This window comes from Triticum dicoccoides, chromosome 4A (assembly GCF_002162155.2).
Source record: "Triticum dicoccoides isolate Atlit2015 ecotype Zavitan chromosome 4A, WEW_v2.0, whole genome shotgun sequence".
Taxonomy (NCBI): Eukaryota; Viridiplantae; Streptophyta; class Magnoliopsida; order Poales; family Poaceae; genus Triticum; species Triticum dicoccoides.
Window position 1 is genome coordinate 649,354,119 of NC_041386.1, and position 22,041 is coordinate 649,376,159.

A 22,041-nucleotide genomic window follows, 5' to 3' on the forward strand; every position below is an offset into this window, starting at 1 on the left:
TCAGAAGTACCACTAAACGACATTTTAAACAACCGTGACGCAACGGGCCGGATTGCGAAATGGGCCGTTGAGCTCCTCCCGTTTGACATAACTTATAAGCCATGGCGAGCCATCAAGTCGCAAGTCTTGGCCGACTTCGTCGCAGAATGGACGGAGGCCAAACTCCCTAAAGAGTATGGCACATATTCAAATTGGATCATGCATTTCGACGGCTCCAAGATGTTGGCCGGACTGGGGGCCGGCGTCGTTTTGACGTCCCCCACAGGAGACACAGTTCAATACGTACTCCAGATTATGTACACGGACTCCAACAACGCAGCTGAATATGAGGCCCTTTTACATGGTCTCCGGATAGCAGTATCCATGGGCATTCAACACCTAGAGGTGCGCGGGGCTCGAACCTCGCAATATCCCATATAAATGGAGACTTCGATGCCAAGGATCCAAAAATGGCAGCTTACCGCAACGCCGTCCTAAAAATGTCAGCTCGGTTCGAGGGGCTTGAATTTCACCATATAGCCCGGGAAAATAATTAGGCGGCAGATGTCATGGCACGCATCGGCGCAAAACGCGATGTAGTCCCCCCCAACATCTTCTTGGAAATGTTGTTCAAGCCATCCGTAGTATGGGAAGGGGAGCCGAACAATAACACCCTGGACCCAACCGCACTTCCCGACACCGAACATTCTGACACAATCGGAGGCTCTGCCAATGAAATAACACCTTCAGCCCACGTAATAATGGCCGTCATCGCCCCGTGGATAGAACCATTCCTCGCCTACCTCACTAGGTAGGAACTCCCTGAGGACCAAAATGAGGCACGCTGCATAGTGCGGCGATCCAAAGCCTACAGAGTCCACGAGGGAGAGCTTTATAAGAAAAGCACTACCGGAGTCCTTCAAAGGTGCATCTCCGAAGAGGAGGGGCGGAACCTCCTGGCTGAAATTCATGCCGGACTGGGCGGTCATCATGCTGCAGCTCGGTCCCTTGTAAGCAAGGCCTTCCGAACAGGCTTTTATTGGCCGACGGCCCGGGCAGACGCTCAGGACTTAGTCCAACGATGCACCGGTTGCCAGCTCTTTGCAAACCAAAGCCATATGCCACCCACCGCCCTCCGAACTATCCCCATTACTTGGCCCTTCGCGGTCTGAGGGCTTGACATGGTTGGACCCCTTAAAGGCGAACCCACAAGCAAAAATACTTACTGGTCATGGTGGATAAATTCACCAAATGGATAGAAGCCAAGCCTGTTAAGACGGCCGAATCCGGACCGGTGATAGACTTTATATCCGGGGTCGTACACCATTACGACGTTCCCCATAGCATCATCACTGATAACGGCACGAACTTCACGGCCGACGAGGTAAAACTCTGGTGCAAAAACATGGGCATCAAGCTCGACTATGCTTCCGTCTATCACCCACAAACCAACGGCCAGGTCAAACGTGCAAATGGTCTTATCATGAGTGGCATTAAACCCAGATTAGTGCGGTCCCTCAAGGAATCTAACACGCACTAGGTAGAGGAGCTCGACTCCGTACTCTGGGGGCTGTGGACCACGCCGAATCGCACCACCGGATACACACCATTCTTTATGGTGTACGACGCAGAGGCAGTTTTGCCCTGCGACATAATTCATGACTCACCTCGAGTGCACATGTACGAGGAAAGAGAAGCCGAGCTCGATCAGCAGGACAGTTTGGACACATTAGAGGAGGAGCGTGACGTGGCGAAAGCTCGTTCCGCATTCTATCAACAGCAAGCTCGAAGATACCAAAGCAGAGAAGTACGGGCCAAAAGTTACAACATTGGCGAATTAGTTCTACGCCTTCCGGACAAGAAAAAGGACAAACTCAAGCCCAAGTGGGAAGGTACCTTCATAATTGACCAAGTCCTGACTGGTGGAGCGTACCACCTGTGAAACGCATCGAATAACCGACTCGAGCCGAACCCATGGAACGCAGCCCGTCTCCGAAGATTCTATGCCTAGCGCCGGATCCTGTGTTTGTCTCCATACTCTGTCCATTTTTATATACTGTCCGTCTTACATTTCTCTCCTTCTCCCTTTTTCTCACTCTTATAACCTTTAAAGGCCCACAAATTAACGTGCTATCCGCGCTTAGTAAACCTGGGGGCTTCTTTAAACAGAAGCTTATTTATACGGGCTTCATGCCTAACACATGTGTCAAACTTCCGCATGTACCTTTTATTCACCATTATATGGATCGATATGACTTAAGTTTTGGCCAAGCTGGGTTGCCTGGCTCCTGTGCTTACCCCTACGTTCCCGATTATTCGGCTAGGTGGTAAAGGGAGCACCTATGCGATTGTTACTGCCGGATAAGACGGACGTGTACCTCAGACTGGGTGAAGCCGAAAGCTAGCGTTCTTAAGAGAATATTCGGTCGGTGAACTAAAGATGATCTTTTTCCTTATCTATGTGCCCCCAGGCATTTTTCCTGCGTTTCTTTTCGTAGCATGGACATGCACTTTAGGGCATGCCCCCCAGGGAAAGGAACCCCTAACGGAACTATTCTCCCTGGAAGATGTTTCTTACTAACCATGTAATATAACATAACTAGTCGGGCACTTGTCTGTTCATGCACTAATGACCCCTACGCCTGGTCTCCACGCATTCCCCGGTTCCTATATAACCGCATGGGAATTCAGACACACTCCGGACCGTCAGGCCCCGAGGTTGAAGCGAAAAGGTCGGCCATGACAAATGATCTACAATCCGGCTAGAAGGCATTATAAATGTCAATTCAATTACATAGTCATTTTGACTAATTGTATTCCTCTTCAATACCATCTAACAGGCTGTCTAATTTACAGTCCTGCTGGGAGTACTTTGTGGCCAACTCTACTTGGCCATACACTAAGCTTACAGGGATCTCCTTCCCATCGGGCCCTATAGGACCGACCTCGGCCATGTGGTTGGGGTCAGCCTTTGAGTACCGCGTCTTCACCATGGCCCAGGCCTCCCTAGCGCCTTGACGGCAGGCTGATATCTTCCACAACCGAAAGCGCCGCCGTGCTCCCTTTAGCTTCTCCGCAAGCTCTCCAATTCCTTCGGGCATGGAGACGGATGTCCACAGGGCCTGGGCGACACCTCGCATCGCCTGCCGAACTCGATCGAGCAGTTGCGAGAGCTCGGGAAGAAGGTCACCCGTAGAACCGGGCATCTCCTCTGCAGGATGACCTGTCAGCACACCTATAGACATTGTTCTGTTAGTCGACTTCCCCGCCGAACTTTCTTTCAAAAGGTTCGCTCAAGCACTTACTAAATATGCCGCGCCGAAGCCGCTGATTCTCCTTCACGGAGTCTGACAGCTAGGCACGAACATCTTTCAGCTTGATGCCCAGCTTGGTGTTGGCATCTCGGTGATCATTCTTCTCCCCCATCACCTTTAACAGCACCCTCTCACCAGCCTTTAGCTGGCGTAGGAGGTGTTGCCTTTCCGGATCCAATCCGGCGCCATCTGCAATTTCATTTGTCAGATTTGCACCAAAGCCGTGCTTCGCAAAATACTTATCTTTCGAAGTGTATATTACCAGAGGGGGCTCCTTTGGCTCCCCTGCCGCGGCTAGTGCAGCCTCAAGTTGGGCTTTGCACTCTTCCAGCTCCTTGGACAGTAGGGAATTCTTTTATGTAAGAACCTGCATAACAAATGATCCTTAAATCAGTTATTTTAACTATTTCAAGTCTCGGGGGCTACTGGTATATATATAATTACCAAAATTTTCTTACCCGTATGTCTTTTACATATTGCTCCGTGGCTCTGGTTAGACCATTTTGAGTGGCACGGAGGTACGCATCTCCCGACTTAAAGGCATCTAACGCCTCTTGGGAGAAACAAGCGTCGCGAAGAATTGTCCGGCGATGCCTGTGGTTCATGGCACTCTCCACCTCAGAGTTGGTGGCAGACAACCTGCCCACTTCCTCCGTAGGAGGAGCGTCCGGTGCGCGCCTTGTGTTCGGCCCCGCTTCCGGGCCAGGCTTTCGAGCCTGGCTGGTGGAGGCGCGATTGGCGGTCTCTCCGAATATAGTTCGAGAGGTCTCTTTATCCTGAAGAGAGCACAAGTGTTAATATGCCCTGAAGGTACAACGCCTGGGATAAGGGGGTGCGCCATACCTTTGCGCTGACGCCCCGGTCCGGACTGCACCTCTTTTCTGCCCACGGGGCCCTGCGGCCCCTCGTTGGCTTGTCGCCGCAGGTTCAGCCTCCCGTTTCTGGGAGGCTGGGATTAGCCCTGGATAATCGGCCGTAATGGCCACCAGGGCGTTGTCCTTTCTCAATTGATGGAACACTCCATCAATCAGATCCACCGAAAGCTCCGGATCCTCTTGCGAGTCCGGGTCGAGGGACCGTCCTGGGTCCTCGGGTTGTGGAGAAGGGTTGTTTATTTCTTTAACAGCCTGGCGCAGTTCCTGCGTCGAAATCACTAAGATTAAATATTTAACAATGGGGATATAAAACGGATAGGCAAGATGTGATCACTCACCCAGCTTGGAGGATTGTACATGGAAAATCCAACCTTTGGGTCAACGCGGAGAAAATCCTCCTCTTCTCCCTTGTACAAAGCGGACAAGGTCTTTATTAGAGCCACAGCCGAATCCGGCCCCTTACGGCCATAGCGGGTGGTGTCGTCCTCCCCGTTGAAATCCCACATGGGATGGCCTCTATACTGTAGCGGCTGCACCCCTCGCATGATGCATGCGGCCATGACCCCGATCATGGTTAGTCCGGAATGAGCTAACAATCTTATCCGGCCCATCAGGTAAACAACGTCCCTGTCACTTTCCCTCTGAGGGCTCCATGGGCGCCAGCTTAGGCGCTTCTTTAAGGGAGCATTGTTGAATTCAGGGAGGCCGATCCGGACAGGATCCGGCAGCGGGACGTCTTCTATGTAAAACCATTCCGAGGGCCAGTCTTCGGACGCCTTCTTTAGGGTTCCGGACAGATAGCCGGTCCCGGCGATGCGCCATACTTCGGCTCCGCCCACTTGATACATAGACCCCTTCTTGAAACGGGGCACAAGGCAAAATAGCTCCCTCCACAGTCTGAAATGAGCTTCAACACCCAAGAACAGCTCGCAGAGGGCTACAAAGCCCGCGATATGCAATACTGAGGCAGGCGTGAGATGATGTAGCTGGAGGCCGTACAACTCCAGCAGCCCCCGGAGAAATGGATGGATTGGAAATCCGAGCCCCCTTATTAAATAAGGGACGAGGCACACCCGCTCTCCTTTGGAGGGATTAGGGGCGCTCTCCGCTTGCTCTCCGCCGTTATAGATGGCAAGACCGGCTCGAACCGGGATCATATAGGCCGGGGGGAGAAATCCCTTGGTCTGGAGCGTCACTAACTCGCTATGCGGGATGGAGCATCTTTCCCAATATCCAGGCTTAGGGCTGGAAGGGCGGGAGGAGGAGTCGCGACGGCTGGCCATGGTGGAATGGATCTTTGTCGAATGCACCCTGATGAACACTCGCGAGGGGGGAAGGTGTGGTTTGGATCTAAATCCTCGTCTCCTTAAATAGGTCAGCTTGTTTACGCGGCTAGGGGTGTGAATGTAAAAACACTCAGACCTTTCATATTCGTTTGACACGTGGGGAGCGGCCATTATTGGGCGCAGAAGCCAAGGAGCGCAACATCTACAAGAAACCAGACTTTATTCCACAGGTACATGGAATTTGGAGGAGAACCCGCCTTGCAATGCCGAAGACAATCTGCGTGCCGGACTCATCGTCATTGAAGCCTGGTTCGGGGGCTACTGAGGGAGTCCTGGATTAGGGGGTGTCCGGATGGCCGGACTATACCTTCAGCCGGAATCCAGGACTATGAAGATACAAGATTGAACACTTCGTCCCGTGTCCGGAAGGGACTTTCCTTGGCGTGGAAGGCAAGCTTGGCGATACGGATATTCAGATCTCCTACCATTGTAACTGACTCTATGTAACCCTAACCCTATCTGGTGTCTATATGAACCGGAGGGTTTTAGTCCGTAGGCTAACATACACATCAACAATCATACCATACGCTAGCTTCTAGGGTTTAGCCTCTCTGATCTCGTGGTAGATCTAGTCTTGTACTACCCATATCATCAATGTTAATCAAGCAGGACGTAGGGTTTTACCTCCATCGAGAGGGCCTGAACCTGGGTGAAACTTCATGTCCCTTGCCTCCTATTACCATCCGGCCTAGACGCACAGATCGGGACCGCCTACCCGAGATCCGCCGGTTTTGACAACCGACAACTACTCAAAACATGTGCGAGGCTGCGGACGCGAGCCCACGCTACGGCGGCTCGGAGTCAGGCGCTGGTTCAGTGCAAGATGGGTAACTTGAAAATAGCGCAGCGGATTGCTCCCTTGATTTCAACCTAGAGGTTCTGGCAGATGTAACTCGGACTCGCCGCGACTTGAAGTTCTGGCCAAAGCGAAACCGGCGTGCGGCGGCTCGAAACCAAACCACGGCCGGATCCGTTTCCGAGTTATGGCCAGTTGACCAAACCGAGTCATGGTCTTCTTTCCCTTGGTAATGATCGCTCCATATAGACATGTCTTGCTGATTTGATTCTCACGTGGACTAGTACTCCATCTAGTCTGACTAGGAAATTTTTCCTTCTCATGAAAAACATCAATGACAAAACGACTTTTGGTTTTGCTTGCCGCCGCCGCTATGAAACTTCTCGGGGCTCGCGTGTACACAATTTTGAACAAATCTTAGCTGAAGATGACCCAGCGATTTACTCCGCGTTCGCCCTTGTAGGATGATGCAACAACGGAGATTGACCTTCTTTTGATCTTGTCAGATCATGTCTGTAGAGAAAATAACTGTGATACGGCAGACCATCCAACTGTGGCAGCGGACAGATCGCATCTTTCCCCAACTCCTTTTAATCTGAATGGATGAACCGGGAGACGATGTGAATCTTTCTGCCTGGCTCTTCTTGTTTCGGTCAATTGCAAACTTCTCAATCTCTAGAGTGATCCCTCCAAAAACTCATAACCACCGTGCGCGAGCCCCATGATGGGCACCAACTGTCATGGAATTGTCACGGCAGATGTCCTTAGTGTGAGGACTTAGTCGCGAGGCCAATGCATGTATGTGGTAGCTTGAGAGGGGTTGGGCGGAATCGAGAGACGCAACATAAGACAAGGATTTAGACAGCTTCGGGCCCCGGGAAACATCATCCGGAATAGCCCTACATGATGTTTGTGGCTAAATCTCATTATGCTCATGAGAGAGTTGCCACATAAGCCGGCTCCCCCTTTGTGTCTAGCCCTAGAGATTATGTTCTTCTTGCTTGTCCCTCTTTGGGGAGCCCTGCCCCTCCTTATATATGTTGAAGGGGGCGGGTTACATGTGGAGTCCTATTAGGATTAGGACTAGTCTATTTCTAATACAAACCGGATACAAGTCCAGGTCTTAACTCCCTGTAAGACAAATATTCCTCACGCCTTTCCTCTTAAACCGGCCCACCATAACATGAGCCAGCCTTCTGGGCCTTGGGCCTTGTCATCCATCTGGAACACACGTCGGGTCACCAATGAGTCTTCAGGCTCGTGAATCGTCATACCAGTGAACCGCTAGACACGTAGGTCGCCAATCCTCTGGCGGGTTACCGACGAAACGCCAAGTCCGGCCGGGTTATACTTCCGGATAGTTTATGCCGCGGGGTATATCCCCGACAGGATCCAAAACCCGACCCGATAGCTTAACGGCATTCCATTACGGTGGATGCCACATGTCGGTCACCCTTGATGAAAGCACTTCTGTGACACGCAATTTATCGTCATGGAAGTCGACACTTCCGTGATGATAATTTTGGTAATGTCATGGAACACTTCTATGACAGCACAAGTATGACTATCTTGATTCTGTCATAAATTTGTCATGGATGTACATCCATGACAAAAAAAGTGATCTACTGTGACAAACATGTATCTTCACGGAAGTGTATTTTTTTTGTAGTGCGGGTTGTGCGGGAACGGGCTCACCAATGATTCATTGATGCCACTGTTTGGCCAAAAGAATGCCCCCGCGCGCTTCGCAAGCTTGCGCTATAAGCCGTCTACGACGGCGGCGTGACAAGATGTGCGAGAGGAGGACGAAAGGCCACGTACACATACGGTTAATAAAAAAACGTTTGCAATTTAATTACCTACTATACCCCCATCCTGGTTTATAAGTATGATTTAACTTGCCCCTTATGCCTAATTTTTTTAAAAGAGAAGTGATTGGAAGGTTATGCATTGGATAAGTGAGGGTCGACCTTGAACACTTGTGTTCATGCTCATGGAAACAATGTAGAATTTTTCATGAAAGTTTCTCAAAAATAAGTATCCCCTTGTATATATTCATTGTATTATAAAAATAATGTGTCATGGCTTGGCTTTATAGTGTTTAAATTGCTTCTTTGGTGTGTGCAGCAGAAAAACAGGAACTTTTGTTGTAGTCTTTTAATTTTCATTTTTTACTGGTGAATGATAAAATCTTCAAATTTCTACATAGTACTTATCTACAAATTGTTCAGATTGTCCTAATTTTTTTAGAGTTTTTGAAGTTACGGAAGTATATGAAAGTTCCAGATTGCTACAAATTGTCCTGTTCTTGACAGATTCTATTTTCTATGTGTTGTTTGCTTATTTTGATGAATCTATGTGTAGTATCAGGGGGTATAAACCATGGTGAAGTTAGAATACAGTAGATATAATGCTAATATGAAATTGGAATGAGTTTACAACAATACCTAGAAGTAGTGATTTGCTTTATTATACTAACGGATCTCACAAAGTTTTTGTTAAGTTTTGTGTGGATGAAGTGTTCGGAGAACGGGGAGTTATCGATATGAAAAGAATAAGGAGAGGCAAGAGTTCAAGATTGGGGATGCCCAAGGGACCCCAAGTAAATAATTCAAGTATACTCAAGCACCTAAGCTTGGGGATGCCCCGGTTGGCATCCCATATTTCTTCTTCAACAAATTATCGGTATACCTTGGTTTTTGTTTTGTTTACATGATATGCGTCTTTTGTGTTTATCTCTCTTTTCTTTTCCTTTATGCTCCATGCTAGTGTGAGATAGCCCTTCATTGATTTGTAGAATGCTCTTTGTGCTTCACTTAAATATTTTGAGTATGGCTTTATAGAATGCTTCGTGTGCTTCACTTATATATTTTGAGCTTGGATATTGATAAATATATATATTATTTGTAGAATGCTCTATGAACTTCACTTATATCTTTTAGAGTATGAATAAATTATCATTGGAAGTGGGTTTGGGATAGTGTCAACTCTAGGTAATGATTCCACTATCTTGGAGGGTTATGAATCTTATAATATTTATGAAAGTGAATTTGGAGAGGTCATGACTTTATTTAATGATGATTCCACTATTTTGGAAGAGGTTCCAATTGATTATGAGAACAAAGTTGCTATCTATAATGATTATTGTGATGACATGTATGCTATAAAGAATAATGTAACCATGAAACTTGTGATCTTGATTTGAATTTTCAATTGGATTATGCCTCACATGATAGTTATTTTGTTGAGTTTGCTCCCACTACTATTCACGAGAATAAAATTGCTTATGTGGAGAGTGGTAAAAATTCTATGCTTGTGGATCATGAAAAGAATGCTTTGTGTGATAGCCATATTGTTGAGTTCATTCATGATGCTACTGAAAATTATTATGAGGGAGGAATATATGCTTGTAGGAGTTGCAATAATATCAAGTTTCCTCTCAATGTGTTGAAAATCTTGAAGGTATGCTTGTTTTGCCTTCCTATGCCAGGTGATTCTTGTTCCCATAAGTTATTTGCTCAAAAAATCCCTATGCATAGGAAGTATGTTAGACTTAAATGTGCTAGTCATATTCTTCATGATGCTCCCATTATGTTTCAGTTCTTATCTTTTATGTGAGCATCATTGAAATCACCGTGCCTAGCTGAAAAGGCATTAAAGAAAAGCGCTTGTTGGAAGACAACTCAATATTTATCCTTACTGTTTTTGTGTGTTCACATGATTAAGCTACTATAGTAATCATATTTATATCTTTAGTTTCAATAAGGTGCCAAGTAAGACCTTTGGGACGGCTTACGGTGATAGTTGATTTGATCTTGCTAAAAAAACTTTTGTGCTCAGGAAAACAATTCTCATTTTTAACAGAAGAGTGATAAAATACTGAAGTTTAATAAACAAATTGCTTAGGTTGTCCTAATTTTTAAGAATTTTTGGAGTAGCATAAGTATGGTTGTTGTTCAAATCATTACAGACTATTCTGTTCCTGGCAGATTCGGTTTTCAATGCATAGTTTGCTTGTTTTCTAGTTTCGATGGCTTATATTGCTCAATATAAATTGTAGAAATGATATGATACAGTAGGCATTGCATGAGAACAATTATGAATCTTGTCTTTGACAGTACCAAAGTGAATGATTTACTCTTTATCATACTAACACATCTCACGAAGTTCCGTTAAGTTTTGTGTGATTGAAGTTTTCAAGTTTTGGGTGAGATATTGATACGAGGAGAATAAGGAGTGGAAAGACCCTAAGCTTGGGGATGCCCAAGGCACCCCAAGGTAATATTCAAGGAATACTCAAGCGCCTAAGCTTGGGGATGCCTCGGAAGGCATCCCCTCTTTCGTCTTCAAAACCATCGTTATACCTTACTCGGAGCTACATTTTTATTCGTCACATGATATTTGTTTTGCTTGGAGCGTATTTTCATTTTACTTGTTGTTTGAATAAAATCATTGGATCAGAAATCTTGAATGAGAGAGAGTCCTCCCATGGCTAGTTAATTACTTGACTACTCATTGTTCTTCACTCATATCCTTTTGGAGTAGTTTGTCATTTACTCACGTGCTTCACTTATATTCTATGAGTAAATGGTTGAATGAATTGAACATTATAAATCTGAATTTATATATGTTTCATATGCTTATACCATGGGGAGTAATGGCTTCACACATAATAAGTATAGGTGGTACATTTATTGAAAGTTGGCAAACATAGTATTGGCCACTTCAACAATTCATGAAAGAATGTTGAAGGAAGAGAGATTTCACATATAAATATACTATCTTGGACATCTTTTGTAATTCTGAGCACTCATTAAAATATAACATGCTAAAAAGTTGATGTTGGACAAGACAACATAATGGGTTATGTTTTCCTATATCTTAATAGAAGTTATATTGTCATGGATCCTCCAACATGTTGAGCTTGCCTTTCCCTCTCATGCTAGCCAAATTCTTTGCACCAAGTAGAGATACTACTTGTGCTTCCGAACATCCCTTAAACTAGTTTTGCCATGAGATTCCACCATACCTACCTATGGATTGAGTAAGATCCTTCAAGTAAGTTGCCATTGGTGCAAGCAATAAAAGTTGCTCTCTAAATATGTATGATCTATTAGTGTGAAGAAAATAAGCTTTATACGAACTTGTGATATGGAAGAAATAAAAGTGACGGACTGCATAATGAAGATCTTTATCACAAGCGGCAATATAAAGTGAAGTTCTTTTGCATTAAGATTTTGTGCATCCAACCATAAAAGCACATGACAACCTCTGCTTCTCTCTATGAAAGGCCTTTCTTTTACTTTTATCTTCTACCCTTATACAAGATCATGGTGATCATCACCTTTCCTTTTTATACTTTTTCCTTTGGCAAGCACTATGTGTTGGAGAAATACGGATATATATATCCACTCGTTGTAGGTTATCATAAATTATTATTTTTGACATTACCCTTGAGGTAAAAGGTTGAGAGGCGAAACTATATGCCCATATCTTTCTCTGTGTCCGACTGAAACTTTGTACCCATAAATATCGCGTGAGTGATAGCAATTGTGGAAGACTATATGATAGTTGAGTATGCGGGATTTGCTAAATCAAAGCTCTTACATAGACCCTTACTGAAAATAAGATGAATTACAATTGTTTGATGACTTAGAACATAGTTTGTTAGTTTTCAAGAAAGTCTATGGTTTATACTTTAACATGTGAATAGCTTGTTAGTTGATCATAAGAAGTTTTATGAGATGAGCTACTGTTCATGATATATAATGATGCTAGAAAAGTGTTTGGAACTATCTTTTATCAAATTTGTGCACTTGCTAGCATTCACACTTTATAAATTATTTCTTTTATCATTTACCTACCGAGGACGAGCAGGAATTAAGCTTGGGGATGTTGTTACGTCTCCAACGTATCTATAATGTATGAAGTATTAATGCTATTATATTATCTATCTTGGATGTTTTATATGAATTTATATGCTATTTTATATGATGTTTGGGACTAACCTATTAACCTAGATCCTAGTGCCAGTTTCTGTTTTTTCCTTGTTTTTTAGTTTCACGGAAAAGGAATATCAAACGGAGTCCAATTGATGTGCCAATTTTTTATGATTTTTATGGACCAGAAGAAGCCCCCGAAGCAAAAGAGTTGGGCCAGAAGAGCCCTAAGGCCTCCACAAGGGTGGAGTGCGTGCCTCCGACCTTGTGGTTGACTCATGGACCCCGCTAACTTATTCTCGACGCCAAAAATTCCTATAAATATAGAAACCCCACAGAAATAAACCGAGATCGGGAGTTCCACCGTCGTAAGCCTCTGTAGCCATGAAAAACCAATCTAGGCCCTCTCTGGCACCCTGCCGGAGGGGGCCAACATCACCGGAAGCCATGGCGGAGGAAGCCGGAGGGGTCACCATGGTCATGGAGGCCAAGGACCAGAGGAGGAACCTTGCCCCATCTAAGGGGAGGCCATGGAGGAGGAAGCACAAAGGGGAGAACCACTCCCCCTCTCTATTGGTGGCACCGGAGTGCCATCGGGGGAATCATCGCCGCGGTGATCGTCTTCATCAACATCCCCATCATCATCACCATCCTCATATCTTTTACGCGGTCCACTCTCCCGCACCCCGCTGTAATCCCCTACTTGAACATGGTGCTTTATGCCACATCTTATGATCCAATGATGTGTTGCCATCCTATGATGTTTTGAGTAGATTTCTTTTGTCTTTGGGTTGATTGATGATCTAGATTGGTACGAGTTGTATGTTTTATTTTGGTGATGTCCTATGGTGCCTTCCGTGACGCACACACATGAAGGATTCCCGCTGTAGGGTGTTGCAATACGTTCATGATTCGCTTATAGTGGGTTGCTAGAGTGACATAAGCTTAGACCCGAGTAAGGGGGTTGTTGGGTATGGGATAAAGGGGACTTGATGCTTTAATGCTATCGTTGGGTTTTACCTTAATGATCTTTAGTAGTTGCGGATGCTTGCTAGAGTTCCAATCGTAAGTGCATATGATCCAATAAGAGAAAGTATGTTAGATTATGCCTCTCCCTCATATAAAATTGCAATGACGACTACCGATCTTGTTAACAATTGCCTAGGACAATTCCGCACACCGATCCATCATTATTCCACACTCGCTATTTATAATATACAGTAATATATTCTAACTTTATGATAACAACACCTACTTTTATATTTTAGTTCTCCAATATCATGCAAAGTTATCCTCTTCATACCCACAACGTAGTTTTATTTCTTGTTTCCAGTTGGAAGCAAATGTTTGGTGTACGTAGAGTCGTATCAGTCGCAGATAGGACTTGAGAGAATATTGATCTTACCTTTAGCTCCTTGTGGGTTCGACACTCCATACTTATCACTTCCACCTTTGGAAATTGCTACGATGATTTTGTAACACCCCAGATGTAATTTGCCATATTTGTACTCCGACTCTTGCCATTTTAGTATTAAGTTATGAGATTCGTGGTTGGGTTTGTGTCTTTTGTTTTGCATTTCGTTCATGTTGCATTTCATCATGCTCATCATGTGCATTGTGTGTTTCATGCATGATCACCCCTTGCATCACCCCTCCCCTCCTTCTCTTTCTTCTATTTGGCAAGTGCCATCTTGTCCTCCTCCATTAATGTTCAACACTTCCTCACAATTCAGTCATCATGTCCTAAACCTCTCTTCTGAATCTCAGCCTTATCTAAGTTGTTTTGGTTAGGGTTTAAAATGGTTTAAGTTTGGATTTAATTCAAACTTGAACTATTTTACTTCCGTTAAAAAAGTCCAAACCAATTTTATTAAATAGAGCACAATTCCAGGAGCTTGAGCATATTTTCATCATTCTCATACTCCTCTCCTTTTCCCCTGTGATTTTCTGTTTCATTTCCTGTTTGAGGATATAGAGAAGAGCATCAGCATCAGCCAGCAGCCTCAGCCCAGCCGCAGCCCACCTGGCCACTTGCCTGTTCATCTCAGCCCACCAAGCCTCCAACGACAGAGAGTCGTCCTCCTCCGTACGGCGCTCATCCAGACGCGCCACGTTGATGTCCAGTTGATTTGATGGCCGGAGAAGCACCCTAGACCCCCTATAAAGTTATCCTCGGTGCCCTAGGGTCTCTCCTCGACCGATCCCCCTCCTCTCCTTCCATCGCCGCCGCCAGGTAAGGCTAGCCATGCCACGCCGTCGCCCTGCCCACCATGCTCCGGCCGAGCTTGAGCTCAAGCTCGGAGTAGCTCGTCGCCGCGCTTCCGACGCCCTCGGCCACCATGGAGAGGAACTCCAAGTACCTCTCCATCTCCTACCTCGAAGCGCCCACACCGCCACGGCCTCTGGATCTACCTCCCCGTCGTCCTCTTCTTCCTCTTCTTCCCGGACAGCATCTTCGCCAAGTTCAGAGCTCGCTCCGGTCGCCTCCGGCGCGTATCCGTCAACCTCTCCATGTCCTAGGGTGAGCTGGGTAACGCATCTCCCGCTCCATTTCTTTTCATGGCATGTAGAACCCCGTAGCACTCGCCCGATCCAGGTCTTCGCCGTGCTCGCAGTGCTCCGGCGATCTCTGAAGTTTAGTTGCGCATGTTTTGCTGCTGCACATGCACACGCGCACTCGCGCTCTCCCCTGTTCCCACATGTTCGCACACGCTCGCCCGCGCTCTCCCCTGTTCCCACATGTTCGCACACGCTCGCTCGCCGCGCCCGTAGCCCCGCATGCATCTGCCCCCGCGCGCGCACCCTGCCTGCTCGCGTCACTCGCTCGTTGTTCTGTACCGCGCCCGAGGCAAGCACGAGCTCGTGCTCGGGTACCGCAAGCACGTGCCTTCCACAGCCGCTGCGCATGCACACCCTGGCCCCGCCTTCGAATTCCGCAGCCCCGCCGGCGACCCTCCCGTGGTCGCCGTCGTGCTCGCTGGCAGCGGCGCCGTTCTCCTCTGCCGCCGGCAGGACCAGCCAGCCCCCGCCTGTCGTTAGGTCAAGAGGCCCAGCGACTGCTTCATGTAACAACAGCAGCAGCGTAGTGGTTGTGGTCTTGTAGTTCCACCTAGGAGTGTAGGGTTCGAATCCCAGCCTCCACATGTTTAACGTCGACCTTTTAATTTTTCTTGTGGCACTGACGTCTCGGCCCCACTGTCTTACACACACCCGCATAGACCACACACCTCCCTCCTTTTTGTGTATGTTTTGTTCATTACCCCACGCTTTCCATTTGTGGAAAGGGCCATCTTTCCTTTTCGGGCAAGTCCAAATCTGGACAGTACAGATCAGGCAGTTTTCCAATTCTGTCATATTTTCCTTTTAGGCATATTTTTACTTGTTGCACTTGTGATGTTTTTCCTACAGTAACCCCCACATATTATATATGTTTTTGGGGTAGAAAAATCCAATGAATCCAGTGGTGGCATTAGTTTTTGCATTTGGGCAAGTTCATAAACATGTCATTTTACATCATGATGTTGTTTTGTCATTTTTGTGTGATTTAATTCAAATATGCCATTAGGTTGCTTTGCACATGGATAGCTTCATTTTCATGTCTACTTCATGCTAGATTTTGTTCCATGCCATGACATGCCTTGTAGTGAGTTAATCAAGCTGGTGAAGATGCCATGTTGAATCTGTTTCTGCTATGTCTAGCATTTTCACTAAGCCTGCAAAACTGTTAGCTATTGCATTATTGCCATGCTGTTTTAGTCATGTTATAGTGGTTTTTAGCTTTAGCTCAGTGTTCATGTTTTGTAGAGCATCTCCTGTACATGACTGCCATGTCTTTTGTTCACATGTTTGGGTGATGTAGCATATTTATACTTTGCATCCAAGTCTCCATGTTGCTGTTTTAAGCAGTTTGCAACATATCTTGTCTTGCTTGTCATTTGCAAACCGTGTATCCGTTTCCGGTGATCTTTATATCGATTTCAACCGAAATCATCTCATCCTTCCAGCGGCACACTTGGTTTGCCAAGTTTATGTCTGGTTCAATCTTTCCTTTCCGAAGCACGCATATGCATTGCATATCACATCCCGCATATCATGCCATGTTTTGCATCATGTTGCTTGCGCATTGCACCGTGATTGATTGTTGGTCCTTTGCTTGTGTTCTTGCTTTGGGTAGAGCCGGGAGATGAATACGTGATCGAGGAACCCGTTGAGTACGCTTACGAGGATCAAGCTTTCGTCAACTCGGAGAACTTTGCAGGCAAGATGACCATACCCTCGAAATCACTTCTATCTTTGCTTGCTAGTTGTTCGCTCTATTGCTATGCCATGATACCTACCACTTGCTATATCATGCCTCCCATATTGCCATGTCAAACCTCTAACCCACCTTTTCTAGCAAACCGTTGTTTGGCTATGTTCGCTTTGCTCAGCCCCTCTTATAGCGTTGCTAGTTGTAGGTGAAGATGGAGTTTGTTCCATGTTGGAACATGGATATTGTTGGGATATCATTATTATATCTTGTTTACTTTAATGCATCTATATACTTGGTAAAGGGTGGAAGGCTCGGCCTTATGCCTGGTGTTTTGTTCCACTCTTGCCGCCCTAGTTTCCGTCATACCGGTGTTATGTTCATTGATTTTGCGTTCCTTGCGCGGTTGGGTTATAATGGGAAACCCTTGATAGTTCGCCTTGAATAAAACTCCTCCAGCGAGGCCCAACCTTGGTTTTACCATTTGCCACCTAATCCTTTTTCCCTTGGGTTCCGCGGACTCAAGGGTCATCTTTATTTTAAACCCCTGGGCCAGTGCTCCTCTGAGTGTTGGTCCAAACTAGAGTCCTTTACAGTGCCACCTCGGGGAAACTCGAGGTTTGGTTTTAGTTGTACGGAGCGCTCATCTGGTGTGCCCTGAGAACGAGATACGTGCGACTCCTATCGGGATTTGTCGGCACATCGGGCGGCTTTGCTGGTCTAGTTTTACCATTGTCGAAATGTCTTGTAACCGGGATTCCGAGTCTGATCGGGTCTTCCTGGGAGAAGGAATATCCTTCGTTGACCGTGAGAGCTTGTGATGGGCTAAGTTGGGACACCCCTGCAGGGTTTTGAACTTTCGAAAGTCGTGCCCACGGTTATGGGCAGATGGGAATTTGTTAATATATGATTTTAGAAAACTTGACACTTAACTTAATTAAAATGAATCAACCGTGTGTGTAGCCATGATGGTCTCTTTTTGGCTGAGTCCGGGAAGAGAACACGGTCTCGTGTTATGCTTGAACGTAAGTAGTTTCAGGATCACTTCTTGATTGTTATAGCTTCTCGGCCGTGCTTTGCTTTCTCTTCTCGCTCTCATTTGCGTAAGTTAGCCACCACATATGCTAGTGCGTGCTGCAGCTCCACCTCACTACCTTTCCTACCCATAAGCTTAAATAGTCTTGATCGCGAGGGTGTGAGATTGTTGAGTCCCCGTGACTCACAGATTACTTCCAAAACCAGATGCAGGTGCCGATGATGCCAGTGCAGGGGACGCGACCTAACTCAAGTGGGAGTTCGACGAGGATTCGGGCCGTTACTATGTTTCCTTTTTGGATGATCAGTAGAGGAGCCCAGTTGGGGCGACCGGGGATCTATGCATTTGGGGTTTTCTTTATTTATGTTGGCTCCGTAGTCGGACCTTGATTGTATTCTAGATGATGTAATGCTATATTTACGTATTGTGTGAAGTGGCGATTGTAAGCCAACTCTTTATCCCTTTCTTATTTAGTACATGGGATGTGTAAAGATTTCCCCTCTTGCGACATGCCTACTATGCGGTTATGCCTCTAAGTCATGCTCCGACACGTGAGAGATATAGCCGCATCATGGGTGTTACAAGTTGGTAATCAGAGCCTTTCCCGACTTAGGAGCCCCCTGCTTGATTGAATCGCTGACGTTGTTGAGTCTAGAACAAATGTTTTGAGTCTTAGGATTATATATATTGGAGAGTAGGATTGTTTTTACTCCTCAGTCCCTTCGTTGCTCTGGTGAGGTCTCCTGACGTAGAGTTTTGACTCTTCTCTCCTCAAATTTCACTAAAAAAATTAGGATCACGCGGGTATCTTGGAATCGTTCCGATGGTGTTGTGACGAGAACATTGTTCTTGGTGCCTCCTGACATTTAGGGGTTGTGGCAGTGTCCCGGGGTGTTGAGCTCCGAGGTGTTGTCGTCACAATTTTATCATTGCAATTCTGGAATACCTGAGTTCGCCGACATCGAAAATCTCCTTTATGCAGTTGTTGGTGAGATAACCTCGATGCCACCCAGTACTGGGGCGGGAGTTCGGGAGTATTGCCATAACTCGTATAACGGATGCTTTTCGAAGGTTGAGGTAAATGATTTCCAAAGGTTTCTTGGTTATGTGTTGAAGAATGGATCTAGCTGGATGTAGGATTTGCTAGTTTTTGGTGAGATATTATGCTTCCCCTGTATCCCCAACACCTGATTGCATAACCAGAAAGTTTCGGGAGTTTCATAGGTGGGAATTCTTGTAGCTCTAGTATTTCTTCCCGTGGATATTTGGTTTGTGATTGGGTAATCCTTACCAATTATTTGTTCATATCTGTACCTTGTTGATTTTATTCATCTATCTCTATCTAAGTGGCTTCTCAATTTATGGAAGTGTGATGATTTACTTTGGAATTCATTCGTTCATTCTTGTTTGGATGTTAAGGCTACATGTTGCAATTTCGATCCATTGATTCAGCTTGGATATATGTCTTTCAAGATGCTAACGGATGTCAACCTCTTCAGGATGGCTCCTCCAACGTGTCAGAATCCGGAACCTCCGCCACCACCTCCACCTCCGGAGGCATGGCAAGCTGTCATGGCCGCCACCAACGCCAACACTCAGATGCTTTTGCAACTCTTGCAAGAGCGCAACCTAGGAAATCAAGGCCAAGGCAACAATCAAGCTCAGTTTGCTACCCTCAATCAGTTCCTCGCAAACCAGCCGAAGTCCTTCAGTAACTGTGTCAAGGCCACAGACGCCAACGACTTGCTCATGGATATCTGCAAACATTTTGAGTGTAGTAACATCAGGCCTGAGGACTTTGTCAAGTTTGCTTCGTTCCAACTCAAAGACCAAGCTGCTGAGTGGTATCAACAATACAAAGATTCTAGAGGAGGTCGTGTGATTAACTAGGATGATTTTCGACGAGACTTCAAAGCTCACCACATTCCTCAAAGTGTTGCTGAGAGTAAGCGCGAGGAGTTCCGCAATCTCAAGCAAGGCAGCATGTCTGTTTACCAATACAACATCCTGTTTCAGAGGCTCGCTCGCTTCACCAAACAAGACATCCCTGATGAGAAGAGCATGATTTATCAATTCAGAGGTGGCCTCGGAGAAGATATGCAACTAGCTCTCATGCTTTTTGAGCCGACCAAGTATGATGATTTCTACAACCTGGCACTAAAGCAAGAAGCTGCTCAGATCAAGTGCGATGCTTCTAAGAAGAGAGTCAGGGACGCAGCTCCATCTTCTTCTTCAACTCAAGTGGCAGCTAAGCAACAGAAATTCTGGTTGCCTCCTCCTCCTCCATTCTGCCAGCCTTATCAGTAGAAGAGTAAAGGTGGCAATGGATCTTCCCACCCACCCAACCCAGGCTATCAAAACAAAGCTCCGTCTCATGCTCCAAGGTCAAGTGCTCCGTATCACCATCCGCTCTCAGAGGTTACTTGCAACAAGTGTCAGCAGAAAGGGCACTATGCGAACAAATGCTTCAACTAAAGGCATCTTCCGCCTCCTCCTGCTATGAGATCTGCCAGCAATGCAGCGGTCAAGCATAATCCCAAGCATGCTAAGGTCAACATGATGAACGCAGCTCAGGCAGAGGACTCTTCAGAAGTGATCATGGGTAACCTTCCAATTAACTCTATTCCTGCCAAAGTTCTCTTTGACACTGGTGCATCGCATTGTTTCATTTCAAAACATTTTGCATCAAAGTATGAGTGTGATTATCAACAATTTCCTAGAACTTTATCAATTGTGTCCCCGGGCAAGCAAATGTCAGCTAATATCTGTGTCCCGGTCTATCGAGATGGGCAACTACAAATTTCTGGCTTCTCCAATTGTTCTTGGTGACTCGGATATTGATCTAATTCTCGGCATGGACTGGCTTTCTAAGCACAAGGCTCGGCTTGATTGTGCTGCCAGACATATTCAATTGACACACTCTTCTAAGGATGTGATCATCTTTGCCGCTCGTGATGAAACCATTCGACTATTTTCTCTCAATGAGAAGGGCGAGTTGAATGCCATCTCTCAGATTCCAGTCATTTGTGGATATCAAGACGTTTTCCCAGAAGAGCTTCCAGGAATGCCTCCTCACCGGCCGGTTGAATTCGTCATCGATTTTGAGCCTGGCACGGAACCTGTTTGCAAACGTCCTTACAAGCTTGGACCAGAAGAGTTGAAGGAGCTGAAGAAACAACTCGATGAACAAGAGCGTATGGGTCTGATCCGACCGAGTTCTTCTCCATGGGGTTGTGGTGTTCTTTTTGTCAAGAAGAAGGATGGAACGGAACGACTTTGTGTCGACTACCGCCCATTGAACAAGAAGACCATAAAGAACAAGTATCCACTTCCCAACATCAATGAGCTATTCGAGCAACTTAAAGGTGCCCAAGTTTTCTCCAAGCTTGACCTCTGTATGGGTTATCATCAGATTCGCATTCGTGAACAAGATATCCCCAAGACAGCATTCAGAACAAGCTATGGTTCTTATGAATACACTGTCATGTCTTTCGGCCTTGTCAATGCTCCTACAACATTCTCTCGCATGATGAACTTCATCTTCAACTCTTACACAAATGATTTCGTCTTGGTGTATCTCGATGATATTTTGGTATTTTCCAAGAACAAGGAGGATCATGCCAAGCATTTGAGATTGGTGCAGGACAAACTCAGAGAACATCAATTCTATGCGAAGTTCTCAAAGTGTGAGTTTTGGCTTGATGAGGTTCTCTACCTTGGCCATATCATCTCCGCCAAGGGCATAGCTGTTAATCCTGAGAAGGTGTCTGCAATTGTGAATTGGGAACCGCCTCAGAATGTCAAGCAGCTCCGCAGTTTCATTGGGCTTGCAAGCTATTGTCGAAGATTCATTGAGAATTTCTCTAAGATTGCAAAGCCTCTTTCCAACCTCCTCCAGAAGCATGTGAAGTATGTCTGGATGCCTGAATGTGACATCGCTTTCAACACCCTGAAAGAGAAGCTAGGCACAGCTCCTGTTTTGACTCCTCTTGATGAATCCAAACCATTCGAAGTTTTCTCTGATGCCTCCCTGCAAGGTCTCGGTGCTGTGTTAATGCAAGAGAAGAAAGTTGTGGCCTATACCTCTCGCCAGTTGAAGCCCAACGAAAAGAACTACCCCACTCATGACCTCGAGTTGGCGGCAGTTGTCCATGCTCTGTTAACATGGAGACATCTCTTGTTGGGAAGGAAAGTGGATATCTTCACTGATCATAAGAGCCTCAAGTACATCTTCACTCAACCCAACCTCAACCTCAGGCAGACTCGTTGGGTCAAAATGATTCAAGAGTATAATCCGAGTATTGAATATACTCCATGCAAGGCAAATGTCATTGCAGACGCTTTGAGCATGAAGGCTTACTGCAACAGCTTAATTCTCAAGCCCTTCCAACTGGACCTTTGTGAAGCTTTCTGCAAGCTTAATCTCCAAGTTGTTCCTCAAGGATTTCTTGCCAACCTCCAAGTCTCTCCTACTTTGGAAGATCAGATTCGTGAGGCACAACTTCTT